The sequence below is a fragment of the Leuciscus leuciscus genome (genome assembly GCF_965113295.1).
Source record: "Leuciscus leuciscus genome assembly, chromosome: 6".
Lineage (NCBI taxonomy): Eukaryota > Metazoa > Chordata > Actinopteri > Cypriniformes > Leuciscidae > Leuciscus > Leuciscus leuciscus.
The window spans coordinates 22,645,975-22,662,787 of record NC_138730.1 but is presented as its reverse complement, the minus strand read 5'-3'; the positions used below and the strand labels follow the sequence as shown (position 1 = coordinate 22,662,787).

General features: G+C 38.1%; 1 long non-coding RNA gene across 1 annotated transcript; it reads right to left on the bottom strand.

The window, feature by feature from the left end:
- Nucleotides 1-7,750: 7,750 nt before the first annotated feature.
- Nucleotides 7,751-13,906, bottom strand: LOC309500835. The gene is made up of 2 exons (XR_014206703.1): nucleotides 12,833-13,906; nucleotides 7,751-10,360 (listed from the first exon to the last, which is right to left on the bottom strand). It is a non-coding gene; the product is annotated as an uncharacterized lncRNA (long non-coding RNA).
- Nucleotides 13,907-16,813: the final 2,907 nt, after the last annotated feature.

The following is a 16,813-nucleotide window of genomic DNA, read 5'->3' as shown; positions in this document are numbered from 1 at the left end:
TCATCCGTTGCTTCTCCATCTGGATCAGATTCTGGGTCAAACTGAAATGCTTGAACGACTGCGTGTCTTCATGCCATTGCAATATATCCAACATAAACAAACATGCATGGTACCGTTGCGCAAGATGGTCAAGGCCACACCCACCCTCCACCTTGCGCTGCCTTTCTCCTCCTCATTAGTATTTAAAGCTACACAGACACCGAAATGGCCCGTCTGAAGGAAGCTCATTCTGGGACTGGCTTGTAGTGGCTATAATTCTGCACCGAGGCTAAATTTTTGGAAAGAGATTTCAGATACAGTACTAAGGACCACTAAGGACTATATTAAAGCCTACAAAAAGTAGCATGTCATGGGACCTTTAATGCATCACCAACTAACATAAGTTCAACAAGTGAAATGCCAGATATTGTTGTTCGACATAAAACATATTCTATAACAAGGTATATTCTGATTGCAAATCGTTACTTGTGGACGATGATGCATCTCATCTTCATTTATATCAGTGATAGAGTAGATTTAATCTGCTAACTAATCCATGATGTTAGGGTTAATTGAAGAGCTTGGCAAAAGTTTGTGAATGAAAGTACCAACAGAGCCCTTCGATTCTGTGGATTCAGCAATCCAGATATCATGCACAAATGAAAACAGTGCCTTTAGCACACGGTGCCCATAGCAGTGTGCTGCATTAATCAGGAAATCAATAGCACTGTCGATCTGCTGCTTTGAAAGAGCCGTTGAAGACCTTAGTGTCACTAGACCAGAAAACTACCATCTCAGTGGTGGAGCAGTCTGACATGGTCTTTAGCTTTTTACTTTATTTTCATTTATCTGCAATATTGACTCAGTTTTGTTCCACTAAATTTTCAGTTAGCCATATGTTATTAAGTTGTTTTGAAGAGGGTAACTCTGAATATGCATTGCCAAGTGAAATACAGAACTCTCTCCAGACAACAAACAAACATAAAGATTTATGAATATCCGCTTGTTATGTTGTGAATGTAAAGAATAATGTTTCCATATCCAAGCCTTTACTCATTTTATTTGAGACTATGATCTCAACAGCGTTTTAAAGAACTGTTTATTCATATCACACATTTAAGCTAAGCTTTCATAAACTCACAGTGTACACTACAGTCTCCGGGCTCACGGCATCCCAGACACCATTCAATAAAGATAAATCACTGTCTCGCCATCTAAGCTTTTGTCATGGAAATAAAGGTATTTGGTATTTGGTAATACAGTACACTGTGAATGTGTATGAGACTATGAGCACTATTTTTTGTTTGCATTTGCTCTTCAAGGTTCCAAAAGGGGTTTTTCACATGATGCCATTTAAGAACCATTTTTGTTCCCCAAAGAACTTTTCAGAAGAGTTCCTAAAATAACCACTTATGCATATAGGCCTAAATAACATTTTAATAATCTGAAGATATTTTTTCCACTATAAAGAACCTTTTGTGCAGTGGTTCCATTGATATTAAAAGTTCTTCATGGATTGATGCGTTTTGATGGACCCAGAAACTGTGACGCATGACATCAGACATAACATGTGGATAGCTACAGTATCAGTTGCGTAGAGCCCACATGGGCAGTGTTAAAGGGTTAGTTCACCCAAAAATGAAAATTCTGTCATTAATTTACCCTCATGTCGTTCCACACCCGAGAGACCTCCGTTCATCTTCGGAACACAAATGAAGATCTTTTTGATGAAATCAGAGAGCTTTCTGTCCCTCCATTGGGAGCTATGCAACTACCACATTCAAGGTCCAGAGCAGTAGGAAAGACATAATTAAAGTAATCCATGTGACTACAGTGGTTTAACCTCAGTTTTATAAAGCGACTCGAGTGCTTTGTTTGCGAATGGAAATGCAAACGTTTTGCAGGCTGTGGGTCTTTTGGGGGAAAGTAGAAGTAAACGCAAAAAACATGGCCAAAAGTACAGTATTTAGACACTTATAGTGACAGCCCAATATTAGTTAAGTCTTTTCGAAAAGCACCTGGATTGTTTTGCATTTTGTGACTAAGTCGAATAAAATACAATTTTTCCAGTCATATATTTTGTCACAGAAGATTTCTTAAAAATAGTTTTAAAATATCATCTAAAATAATATCTCGTATATCTCTTCCCTCGTGAGCTAAGTGTATCGTCATTTCAGCTTCACCTTTACTAAGAGGTGCATACAGCACACAGCCATGATGACTTCAGCTTGGAAAGATGGAAGTTGTTCAAAGAGTCCACTGAAGACCTTTGGGATGAACTGGAATAACGACTGCAAGCCAGCCCCCGTCCATACGCCCAACATCTGTGCCTGACCTTACTTTTGTCTGAATGGAAGCAAATCTTCACAGCCATGTTGCACCATCTAGTGTAAGGAAGCTGTTGTAAGGTAGAATCAGCTCCCGACTTCTGTTCATGATGTTGGAATTGTTTCAAATGCTCAACAAGCACATATGGGTGTAGTGTTTGGGTGTCTGCATACTTTTTGGCCAATACAGTGTACCGTTGTGGGAGTAATGTGTAGAATGATCAGTATTTAACATTCTCACTGAAGTGTTCAGATGTTAGAGAATAAGGAATTCCCTGTATAGAAGAGTTACCACAGACATCAGTATTGGAAACATAATTTTGGAAAATAAATAAAGCCTGCTTTTCTGAAAGGAGCGGGTGTATCTTTTATTCAGTGGGGTGCCCCTACAAACCACGCCTCATTGGTGTTGCTCTCCCATGTGTACTTCAAACACTTCAGCCATCATATACTGAGCTTGATCTGTCTGTTTGAAGATCCTCTTTATGGTCAAAGTCCTGTGTGTCCTTTGTTATTGTCAGTCAGATGGATCTCAGCTGCATAAGCTAAAGCTAAAACAGAAGAGGCAAACAACAAACAGACGAAAACAAACCAGCAGACTGGGTGAAGTATATGTGAGCTTGAGAGCTGTGATAAAGACAGTATGTAAACCGAATTACAGTACTAATGAGGGTTAATGCCAAAATTAGCTAAATGTTACAGCGAGGATTATTTTGGAATAATGTACAATTAACTAATGCATGATCTCCCAAATCTCCCAAATGACATAAAAGTAAAAATCACAACTATAGTGTGATGGGGTTCAACTTAAGTGAAGTCAAACAGGTCTAAAAATCTCAGACTATTTTTGGTTAAAAATTTTCCATACCATTTCAACTTCATGCTTCATGCCGGTTTACACACAGAAACCTGACATCTACAGTTGCATATGCATATATATGTATGCAAAACCTGGTTGATTACATCACATCCATCAAAATGCTTATCAGGGTCTCCCTGCTGTGAGCAGCTGCTTAATTATCAAAAAGAATCTTGTTGTGGATGCAAATAGGGCCTTTTGAACTGAGCATCATGTTCACTGTCAGTCACTAAACTCCTATACCCCTGAAACTTTACACAGGTTGTGTGAAAATATCAATATTTGTATCTATTTGTATCTGTTTCAGATGTATATCTGTTGTCTACCATTTTTTAAATCAAGCCATGCCATCAAAATGATGTGAGAAGCTTTACAGCCTCAAGGGAATACAATAAATAAAAAAATATATAATAAATTAATTAATTGAAATGACTTAAACATCAAAGTTGATTATACTTAAAAATTTAAGGCAGCAACTTTTTTTTACAGTATATATATATATATATATATATGTATATATATTAAGATTGATGGAAACAATTCTTTGCAAGCATTCAGATCAGAAAGACATACAATGAATGGTGAAAAGAAATTATACAAAAGGTCACAGTAAAGTAAGTAAAAGTAAGTAAAATAAGTTTAAAAAGTCATTGCGCTGCATGTCAATGAACTGGGATGGTTCTAAAAATAATTTCCTGTGAATTCGCTGCAGCATCTCTGGGTTAAAACACAGGCTTACTAAAGCCGTGATGCCCTACTGTGCCCTGGCTATAGTGACTCACAGGATGGATGGGATGATTAAACCACTCAGTAGAGAGCTTATAACAAAACACATTAGAAACACTATGAGCAGCAAAAATAGAGAAATTAATTCTCATAACCTCCAACATCTGAAATTGTTTTTGTTTTTTGGTTCTTACCATTTTTTTTCTGTGTGCAATTTGCGCCGAGAGGCTTTTATTTTATTATAAAACCAAGATAATGAAGGGGTTAAAGGGAGAAAGTGCAATCTGGGGACAGATAATGTGGTAATGTGTAGACATCAGGGAGTGTTGTCTTTGAGGGCTGAAGTTTGCGAAGTGCATGGGGGAAATCCATATTCATGGAGGTTTTCCAAAGCACAAGGGCAGGAGGCTGTCAACCAGAGTGGAATGTAGAAAACACTGAGTATGCGGCATGATTTAAGTATGTCACCACCGAAGTTAAGAGACTTTTAAATAACCCTTATGAATATTTCTAGCTCTCGCATTCATGACTAAAATGTACTATGAGTATGGAGTGTAATTTTGATTCATATACAAAAATATACACTGAAAGTTAGTGTTCTGTGTCATGTGTGCATTCGTAAAATAAAATTAGTATGGTCTCACTTAACACTTCCCATGATGCACTGCAGATTTACGTTAGCAGATTTTTTAATCTTGTGGTTTGTGTTAATGGCAGTTATTTTGCAAATGTTTCTGTTATTCAGGGATTTATTTATTTTTTTACATTAATGTACATATTATTGTTATGTACAAAATTATTGCTATAATTTTACTTGACCATTTTTATACCTACCATTGATGAAAACATTGTTTTAATGGCTTATGCCAGTTACCCTTCATGTGCTATTGAACAAATGGTGTTTTGCTTATTTGAAAGTTGAGATTTATTCAATGTGCACTGTAAAACGTGAACGTGCAGTTGTTGCTTTAAGGTGGACTTTCAACCTACAAATTGTAATTTTGTTGTGGTAGCCTACTTCAATCAGTTTTATGTAACATAAAACAAGGGAATGCTGTTTTAACTAAATTGAGTTACATTGACCCAACATAAAATTTCCATTAAAGCTCAGGATGCACACATTCGACACATTGCTCCTTGCTGATCTGTGAAATTTGCGTCAATGAGAAGTTGTGATTTGGGGTTATTATACACATTATATTGCATCAAAGTGAAAATCGCAATTGACAGCGCTACTCTTCACCACAATGGTAACCACAACATTCAATAACAGAAACTCCTCTAAATGTCCAACTGAACATTAAACATTAACATGCACTACCAATGCCTTTCCCTTTACTGAAAAACACATAAAATAACAGTTACGATGCTAAACGCAGCCCTGGGCAGCCCTGGTCAAAAGCAGTTATTGTAGATGTTACCACATGAAGTACATTTTGTACATGAAGTACATTACAAGTTGAACTGACTAAACAAAAACCTTTTTTTTCAGTGTGGGAGGTATGAAAATTATATAGCCTACTGATTATCTAATAGTGAACACTACTATATTCAACCAAGTGCTAGTGCTACTAATTCATTAGTCAGAGTTTATTGTTAGTTATTAGTTACTAGAATGTTAAAGTGCCCCTATTATGGATTTTTGAACATGACCTTTCATGTAGTCTGTAACATCGCTCTAAGTGAATGAAAACATCCTGCAAAGTTTTAAATCTGAAAGTGCACCATATTAAAGTTTTTAGGCCCTATTTTAACGATCTGAAACGCAAGTATCAAATGCGAAACGCAAGTAACTTTGTGGGTGGATCTCGGGCAGTGTTGCTATTATTCCACATTGAATTGGCTCTATCACTCTCTCTCCTCTCTCCACCTATAGCTGGTGTGTGGTGAGCGCACTGGCGCCGTTGTACTGTGGCTGCCGTCGCATCATCCAAGTGGATGCTGCACACTGGTGGTGGTTGAGGAGAGATCCCCTGATATGATTGTAAAGTGCTTTGGGTGTACAGTAGTACATATAAAAGCGCTATATAAATGCCTCATTCATTCATTCCGGCGGGATAAATTACTCTTGCGCCCGACGCAAATCTAAAATGGGTTGGTCTGAAGTAGCTACATTATTCATAGGTGTGGTTTAGGCGTAACGTGAAATAAACCAATCAGAGTATCATCCCACATTCCCTTTAAGAGCAGGCGCGTTTGTTCCATGGCGGATTGCTATTATAAAAGCGAATTTGCCAGGCACACGCCAGGAGCGGTTCACAGCCGATGGAGACCGACGTTCTTGTCAGGGCCGTAAAAGACAGAAAAGTGACATTGTATGGGGATGGGAGAAACCCACCCAAATTAGCTTCGGTTAAACAGGCGTATAATAATTTAGGTAAATGCGTAAGCTAGATTTATGCCTATTTTTTCACATTTCCATGGACACCACAATGATTTCCCTCATGTGGAATATTTTTCTGCTGCATCTGTGTGTAGATGAGAGAAGCAAAGTGTATGCGCGTTGTGCACACGCTACATTATGGCCAAGCATGCACCCTTTAAAAAGAATCTGAACGCGCCACTGACTTTAGACTATGTTTTTCCTGGTCTGTGGCGGAATTGTTTTCTGGAACTGCAAAATAGCACCAGGGAACGTTTGCGCCGGAACGTTTGCTCCTCTTTTCGCTGAACCGCCCCCTGGAGCACAAGTTCATTCCCTAATTTACCGATGTGCGTCTGTCGAGGGAAAAGTCAGCTGTGCGTCGGGTGCAAAATAGGAATGATACATGCGTCGGTGGACAAAGTCAATTGCGCTGGGTGCAAGATAGGGCCCAATGTCTTTCAAAAGTAAGAGTCGACTCTGAGTCAATGAAATTATTCGTTTTTCAAACGAGTCATAAGCCGTTTCGTTGTGACGTCAAGACGAAACATTAGCATATTGCCCGCCCACTTATTGCGCGCGCAGACACCAGGGAAAACTTGAACCTCAAACAGTGCCGCTGATTCCTGTGGATGCTGGACAGCATCATGTCGAGAAGACGCTGTGCTCTACAATGTGATGGTATAGGCAGTTTTTTCTCACTGCCCAAGGATGAGCATGTGAAGAATCAGATTCAAATTAATCTTTACCACGATACCACAGCAGTATAATCCTAAACTTTTGCTGTGTTCCCTTTAATTTACTGACGACTGCTTCTCAAATCTCGGAGTTCAATGCAGGATTCGCAAACCGCTTGCTCTTGAAAGATGGTGTACAAAATACTTGGTCTCCTGTTGTGGGCCAACAACAGATTTGTTTGACAGGCGATCTGACCAATCATAATCCAACATCCGCCATTTTTGTCTGACAAAGCAGTCAGGAGAGTTAGTAGATTAACGTGGGAGGATCTGCACATGAAAAACGGAGTGTACTGATGTCTTTCCGCGGTTAAAACAACATTACTTCTAATGTTCATTCATGTTTATTTGATGCTATAAATTAACTAGAAGGAAGAGATGATCGGTTCACAAGCAGCTTTAACTGAGACTCTACAGAGATCTGTCAGACACATTAAAGAGCCACAAAACGTTTTTTATTGTTTAAATTTCTTTTAAAAAAATTAATAAAAAAAATGAAAGTTGAGACTTTGTTTTGTAAACTCGCGCTAAATCGGCCCAAAGTCCGGCGTCCGACCAGCGCGGAAGGTTATCACGTGTTCCTGTCCTTTTCTCATGCGGAGTATTGGTTGGTTAAATTTGTAATACATTAATCATGTATTCTCTCGTAATTTCATCTGACTCCATAAATGAAAGGTTTTAATAATATCTGTGCCTCACTAAAAGTGAGCAAATGTTTGACTATTCCTTTTAACCATTAAATGAACAATGTCACAATCAGTTAGAATAATCACGTAACAATTTATTATGTCAGGTAAATGTATCATGCCAATTTCATAATCAATTCAAAGATAATCGATACAAAACATCAAATTCTTCGGAATAAAGAAAAGATGCAAACCCAACATTAAGAAATACATGAGGCTGAGAGATCTCGGTCTCTCAGCCTCACGGGCCATCTGAAGTACAGAAAAGGCCTCGATCTCCCTACTGCAATTCCTTAAATAGACAAACCTTTTACCTGGAAACATGTAACAATAGAAATTTGCATGCAGTGGTCGCATCTTCATGGGGGTGGGAGACCATTTGCTTGAGAGATCACCTTCCCTTGTAAGTCAGTTATCCATAAACTCTTAAAGACCTTACTACCTTTTATTTTATCTGTCTGGATATGAGATATCTGTACCAGTCGCACTGTGACATTTTAAATGATACCAAACTTGAAAATACTCTGTGATAATCATACACATTAAACTATACATTTTCTTGGGTGATTTCAGGTGATGATCTGAGCATAAGAGAGAGGGGTGAGGGGAAAAGGAAAACGATGTAGATTACATGACTCGGGGGTGAGACTTTGTCTCGATGGTGCATGAGAGCCAGTTCAAATGCTAATCTCCGGAGAGGTCCTTTTGTCCTCTCAGGGTCTGGTCAGCCCCAAAACAGACTGTCTGGAATTTCCTAATTTATCAATTCTTACAGTTTTCCCTCCTTGACTCCGTGGGTCAAATTCAAATGAGCTCCTATGGAGTCACTGATAAACGTCTGTTGTCATTCTTGAGATGTCACCCAAAAATTGTCTTTTCAATGTTAGCATCTGTAGAAGCTTGCAGAGGGCGGTGTTCACCTGCAGAACACCTGTTCTCACCAGGTGTATGTTGCTTGAGTCCAGCAGGTGGATGAATGCATTCAGGTTCTCTTCCTGTAATCCTGTGACGTGAGCAAAGTTCATAGAGTCAATCTGGACCTTTGTGACTTGTTCAGTTGATGTGTCACTCCTCCATGGAGAAACTTCTGCTTCTCTGGCACCTTCTCCACGATGATGATCTGACCCTTCTTGACCGATCCTGTCACCTCCAGCGGTGGGGTTGTCTGGGCAGACCTCAGTGGATGAAGGGCTTCTCCTTAGTTCACACTGCTTTGTGTGAAAAGCTTGAGACACCTGAAAAGCATCTTAAATGTCCACTTCACGATTGAGCACTTATGAACTTGAAGTCATATGGAAATGCATGGGAACACATAATGCAACAAAACAAAATCATGTCATGTCTAATATAAAATATCATGTTCATGTCAGCAAGTGCGAATGGTACATCTGGTCTCAAATGTTTCTCAGGGTCATGCAGAATGGTCTCATTTTAAATATCCAATTCTTCACTACCACTGTGATGTTAAATGGTAGTGGAATTTAAATATTCTTGGTCTGAATTATTCAAAGGAAATGCAGCAAGAGGTCGGTGTAACCTAAATAAATAACAGCAATAATAATATTCCATCACAATTAGGATCAAAATGAGTTTCAGAAATGTTTTTCTGAACTACTCAAAGGTAATGCAGAAATCAAAATAAGTTTCAGAAATTAAAATCAAAATGGGAAAGAGTAAAATGCAGAAATAAAAGTAAGTTTCAGAAATAAAAATAAAAAAATGGGAAAGAGGAAAAATGCAGAAATCAAAATGGGCAAGAGGTCAGTGTAAACCAAATAAATGGTAGGATCAATGGTTTTATGTGTTTGTGTCTTTTAGAATGTCAGAGTTGTTTTTGTCTGCGAGAGAGAGAGAGAGTGTGTGTGTGTGTGTGTGTGTGTGTGTTTATCTTTGTCTGTGACAGAGTGTTTGTGTGTGTGTTTGTGAGAGTGTGTGTGTGTTAATCTGGCTAAATCACAGTCGATGACAGAGTTGAATTGTAAATTTTGTAATTGATTGAAGCGCTCACACTTCAGATCTATCTTTTATTTTATTTTTTTATGATGTTTCTGTTATTAGTGGTGTGTTGACAAATCAGGGGCCCTCTGATCTTCCAACCACCCTAACAACAATCAGAAAATTTGAACATTTTGAAATTTGATAGCAGGTCTGTCTCTGCTTTATAATTCGCATCATTGACTTGTGACTGTAGCCATTCATATGTATATTTCAGTGTTTCCCATGAGTTGGCAGTGTGTGTTGTGAATAGCGCATGCCATGTGTGTCTCTTTTAGACTGTCATCATGGGATCAGTTTTACCATCCTATGTGTGTGAAGCTATCTGGATCTGTTAGTGTGAAGATGGACAGTAGATCTTTAGTGAAGTGACACTTTTGGACTCTATGTCATCTTTATCTTCTTATGATGTGTAGTGTGGGAGGTGTGTGTTCAGTGTTCATGTCTCGGAGATGGGTGGAATATAATCTATAACAATTGTGTTGCAAATTTAGTTCCAGTTCTAAACTGGGAGGCCATATTTATGCAGTAATGTGATAGTGTGAAGTGTGAAAGGCCTTTTGTAATATCTTTTCACCCATCTCCCGAGTCTCAGGTTATGTTCTAACAATTCCGCTGTCCTGGATTTGCTCCAGGTGGGCTCCTGTCCCCTCCTTTCACCCGTCTTCTGAGGAATTTGCAAAGTAAGCCTGAGACAGAAAACAGAGGAGAGCGAACCACAGACAGACAATTCCAATATTTCACAAACATTAAATTCAGACGTGTGGAATTCTTTCACTTGTTCCATTATCATGTCAGTTGCAATTTTTAATTCCAGATGTCACATGAAACCCAGTTTCATTGACCAAGTCTGAATTGTTGCTGTTGTTTCAGTGTGTTGTGACACCTGAAGGCCGCTGCATGATCAGTGCAATGCTCATTGCTTTCTCTCATTACAGCCAGATTTGTTAGTGTCGTTCACACATTTTAGTTAGTGCAGATATTTTTTGACCTGCAAAAAAACTGTGGTACCTCTGTCCGCTATTTAGCATTTTACACCCTCCTTGTAAATTTACTTCTCAGATTAGATAACATTTTAGTTGTTGCACAATTTGGTTTGCTATTACCTGTGCCACAATTTAAAGGCTTACCCCTCCGCTTTTGGCACTGGGTAGCACACAAATGAAATTCTGTTTTAGAAATTCAGTTTTAATGACGAAAGTCACACTTCTCCAATTGTTGTCCTGCTCAGCGAGTGTAATATGTTTATTATAATTCAAGTTATAATATAATTATATTCTCTAACAATACAAGTCAATTATATTGTTTTCGGTCTCTTAAGAGTCTCCGGAACAACTTAACGCATGGTCAAATCTCTGCTTGTTCTCATGTCAATACATTTGAATATGAAAAGGCTTTTGGCTCAGGACTGATAAGATGTACATTCGCTGTTTCTCTTTTTTCTTTTCTAGGTTTCAAATACCTTTTCTTCTCATTTAGTCTTTTTAAATGGTCATTTTAACGTTTGATTATTCTATTTACTCTTACTTTATATTTTCCGTTTATAGATAAGGAAACTATATCGCTTTGCAGTCCTTCTCCTAAGGATGCACGACACAAGTGGTCAGTCCCGAAGATCAGAAGCTGAGGCAATGGCTAAATATCTAGGACGTTGCCGTAATCCCAACGCGCAACAATCAAAGATATATTCAGTAGCCCTCTTGGATGCCCTTCAGGAACTCAATTCAACCGTTTTCCAAAACTATTAAATTAGAACAGAAGTCATCGGAAGCGTCCAAGCTAGGTTAATCAACCAGCGTAAAGCTGATCCTAGTCGGACTAACCCATCCTCTCATCCAAGCAGCCCGCACACTTCCTGATATCAGCTATTAACCGTCGTTAATCTCTGACGCAATCTTGTGGAATATACGAATCCGTTAATCTATTTTGGAAAAAACAAATCTCAGAGTAATTCAGAATACATTCAAACATAACAATATTTCGTTCTCTGAAGCCTTAAATATGAAAAGGTTTTTTGTTTCAGGATTAAATTAGATGCGTTCGCTGTTTCTGATTTTCAAATTCATTGTGAATCACATTATAGCCATCAAATTCAGCACAGACACACGCGTTCACTTCAGTTAACACAGGACACATGGCCTAGAATACAACATCTACAACCCTTTTACCTAAGTGTTCCAAATACACCCACAGCAAAACAATAGAATACAACATCTATATCACCTTTGCCTAAGTGTTTCAACTACACTTACAGTAAAGCAATCCTGTGTTTAAAGAATAAACTTTAAATTAGCCTATGTGCATGTTGTAGCACAAACAACCAAATTGTGTTCTATGTGCACAATGTGTTAAGCACAACTTCAAATTTGAAAATCCAAACAGAATCATTGCAAACATGAATATGTATCACATCATCCTGTTTTTCTCAAACTTGCTTTTAAACAAATGCATCGACTTGTCTTTTTGTTTAAAATAGAGTCTGTCAAGATTAGTTTAGGTTTAGTATAGGATATTAATGTTTTCAATGTGGCTTTTGGGCCTACCAGTCAGCCAGCATTTAGCATTTAGCATTAGTCTTGGACGCAGCATGGCTTTAGCATTTAGCATTAGTCTTGGACGCAGCATGGCTTTAGCATTTAGCATAGCCTTGAGCGTTTTGATTGAAAACAGCATGCCAATAGCATTTAGCAATAGCCTTAATATTTGAGTCTTAGCCTGTACATAATATCATCCTGTTTTCCCAAAATGTTCTTTTCATAAACAATGCATCGATCTGCCTTTTTATTTATAAGATCACGTGTTTTCCGATCGTTTACAAACTTAGATTTTTCTTTCTCTGTTTTCTGTTAGTTTGCTCATTCTTTTCACGTGTTGCTGGTTTCAATAATGGCCGGAAAACATGCGCCTGATTTTAAAACTTTTAGTCTTTACTTTTTTAGCTCTTCATCGAGTTATTAATTATTTGGAAGATGTTATTCTCACTTGTTTCGTTTCCTGTTGCTTAGGCAAAATAAGGAGATCTTTAAAATCTAATGCACAAGGGTTTTCATTCTTCATCTGGCTACCGCATCACGTTCTAAACAAAGGGCTTTAATTCCGACCCGTAAACAATGCAAACATTTCTTCAACACTTCTATAAAGGGCAGAAAAAGTTTACTTACCATCGCGGCGGAAGAAAGAGAAGATGTTCAAACCTCTTGTTGATTTTAGAATCCCAAATACTTGCTGAAAAGGACATTTCTCGTGAAACTGTTTTGATCTGTTTTGAGATCACGTCCGAGGTCACCATTTTGTAAACTCGCGCTAAATCGGCCCAAAGTCCGGCGTCCGACCAGCGCGGAAGGTTATCACGTGTTCCTGTCCTTTTCTCATGCGGAGTATTGGTTGGTTAAATTTGTAATACATTAATCATGTATTCTCTCGTAATTTCATCTGACTCCATAAATGAAAGGTTTTAATAATATCTGTGCCTCACTAAAAGTGAGCAAATGTTTGACTATTCCTTTTAACCATTAAATGAACAATGTCACAATCAGTTAGAATAATCACGTAACAATTTATTATGTCAGGTAAATGTATCATGCCAATTTCATAATCAATTCAAAGATAATCGATACAAAACATCAAATTCTTCGGAATAAAGAAAAGATGCAAACCCAACATTAAGAAATACATGAGGCTGAGAGATCTCGGTCTCTCAGCCTCACGGGCCATCTGAAGTACAGAAAAGGCCTCGATCTCCCTACTGCAATTCCTTAAATAGACAAACCTTTTACCTGGAAACATGTAACAATAGAAATTTGCATGCAGTGGTCGCATCTTCATGGGGGTGGGAGACCATTTGCTTGAGAGATCACCTTCCCTTGTAAGTCAGTTATCCATAAACTCTTAAAGACCTTACTACCTTTTATTTTATCTGTCTGGATATGAGATATCTGTACCAGTCGCACTGTGACATTTTAAATGATACCAAACTTGAAAATACTCTGTGATAATCATACACATTAAACTATACATTTTCTTGGGTGATTTCAGGTGATGATCTGAGCATAAGAGAGAGGGGTGAGGGGAAAAGGAAAACGATGTAGATTACATGACTCGGGGGTGAGACTTTGTCTCGATGGTGCATGAGAGCCAGTTCAAATGCTAATCTCCGGAGAGGTCCTTTTGTCCTCTCAGGGTCTGGTCAGCCCCAAAACAGACTGTCTGGAATTTCCTAATTTATCAATTCTTACAGTTTCATATCAAAAAAGTAACCTGGTCTGTCCTGTCTTTCAGCACCTTGTACTTGTCCTCTCTGCTCCGCGATGTATGATCACTGTGTGAGAACATGGTGGGGCATGAGAGAAGCGTGGCTTGTCGGACATAACAGTGTAGGGGGCGGGTCATTGCGAACGGTCAATTATGTAAAGTCTCTTGCAATCATTCTTTATAATATCAACAAAATGAAAGAAAAAAGGTCAGGAGAGATTTTGAATCAATAATTAATATGTGACCCTGGACCACAAAACCACAGTTTATATTCACAGGTACAGGTATTTTGTGGCAATATGTATGGGTCAAAATTATCGATTGTTCTTTCATGCCAAAAATCATTAGAATATGAAGTAAAGATCATGTTCCATGAAGATATGTTGTACATTTCCTTCCGTAAATATAGAAAACATTTATTTTTGTGAGTGAATGCAGCACAATCGCGAACATAAATGGACAACTTTAAAGGCGATTTTATCAATGTTTCGATTTTTTGGCACCCTCAGATTCCAGATTTTCAAATAGTTGTATCCCGGCCAAATATTGTCCTATCCTAACAAACCATACATCAATGGAAAGCTGTATTTATTCAGCTTTCATATGATGTATAAATCTCAATTTCATTTGCAATTGATTAGCAATGAGATAAACTGTGAATAAAATGCATTGATTAATACACACTGCTATTACATTTTTTTATTAAAGACCACATGCTTCATATTTACACAACAAGCCATATATAATCTAGAAGCAAATTGCTTAAACCTATTGTTTAAAAATATATAAAACTTTTCCAGCATGTCAGTTAACATGGGGCACTGTATCCATCACGTAAGTGACTGATGCAAACCAGTGGCATGGCAATGTAGCTGTTTGCTCTGGGCAATTCTAAAATAAAACTGGCAGAGAGGTAGTGCAAGAGTGATCGCTAATCCTTCAATTCATAAGGAAAACAGAAATCGAGGTGAAGAGTCTTGTCAAAGACAAGGATTCTGCGTGGAATGTTAAAAGGGTGGAAACTGGTGACGGAAATGGGAGACGGAGAGTAGTATAATGTCACATATTCTGTTTCCTGTCTGTCAAGTATTGAAAATCCATTCAGTCTGTATTTGTTTGTGGATCTGTGTGTGTGTGTTTTCTTTCTTCAGTTTTTTACCTTACTGGGAAATATGCTAAGTGCATTGTGATTAGAATATAAATTACTATTAAGGCTTTTTATCAGTTTTGATTTTCAGGATGATTTTACGATCTTTCTTGGTCTCTTTCTCACTCCAATAATGACAATTAATTACTGCCTTTTTAATTCACTATAAAAAAAAAGTCTGGGTGGTTGTAATAGTTATATGTAAAATATATAGCAACTGCCACAGTATGCATTATTGAATTATCATAGCATGAGCCTCCAGCATCCCTTCAATAACAACAAACAGCTAAATAATATTCACAATAATAAGCAGAGGATAAAGGAAACCATTGTTGATCAGGGCAGACTTAATTTCAATAAAAATATAGCATGGTTATAGATGGTTAGCCTTGAGTCAGGCTTTATTAGACAGAAGAATAATCATTGTTGGTTTATGGGAGCTTTCCTACATAATTAGTTTATTAATATAATCAGCCTGCAGCCTTTCAGGCAGCTTCATGCAGCTTAGATTAGGATTGTTGGAGGAGAAAAAAGAAGAAAGGAAGGAAAGCTTAATTATATTCATTAATAATTCTCACATATATTTTGAATGAGAAAGCAAACCAAATTAAATGAACAAGCCAGACATAAGCAAACCAAAATGCATAGAGTCTATGTGGATGCTATGTCTATGTCTATGTGTATGTGGGGTGGAGACCAGTATGGCTGGTCATGTGATCTCAACATGCCGTCATGAGGTGACCTGCTCCATGTAAAATAAAATGGCTTTTTATTGGGCTGGAGTTTTCATTTTATTTAGGTGAACATCTTTTTCAAAAGTAGCTTTATTTGTTAAACATTTTAATGAGGAAGAAATACTAAGTGTTAACCTAATCCTGAAATATCAACTACATAATGAAGGCATCCAGATTCAGAAAGAAAAAAAAATAAACTGATTAAAAGGGAACAACAAGCGAAAGCATTGAACATATCCATGTACATCTTACATTCACTGTGATTTTGGCTTAGGGAGCACCAGCCCCATTCAATCACAGACAAAAGCACCAGAATGAGAAGCAAGGCACGTCCGGCAGATCACAGGAGTCAGTGGTATCAAAGAGGTAAAAATCTAAACCGCTTAAATCTGTGATGGTGAGGCCAGATAAAAGACACTTTCATCAAGGCCAATTAAAAAAAAAGAGAGGGCCACTGTTCTGGGACCCTCTTAACGTAATGGAGTATTTTCATACTCCTAATGTTTGTGCAAGTTCAAAGGCTTTGCCTCACATCACCATCTCATCACCATTTTTAGAGACGATCTATAGAGGCAACAGGAAAAACAACCCAATCTACAACCAAAAGGTCAACCTTGTGCATTTCTTTTAAAGCAGAAGCACTATGCCAGTGGTTGTGCCCTTCCATTTTTTTTTCTTTCTTTTTTTTGTGTGGATTTTGTACGCAACTTCTACCAGAAAGACTCAGAGGGCATAGTAAAAGTTTACATGGTTTTTATTCCATAAAGGATTAACAGATGGCAGAGAGCTACAATGATTCATGTCTAGTTGCATAGAAAAGTTATTTGGCGTATAGACCCATCCTTGGTCCAAATCCTGGGGGATGCAGATTCGGCAGGTCCTGCCTGAAGATGAAAGCAGGGGCGGAGCCTACCCCCAACAGATGGAGAGGGACCAACCTGGGTGTGGTGGGATCGATGGAGGGGAACGTCAGTGTCATCAACTGCGAACGTAAAAGAGGAAGTTCAGGA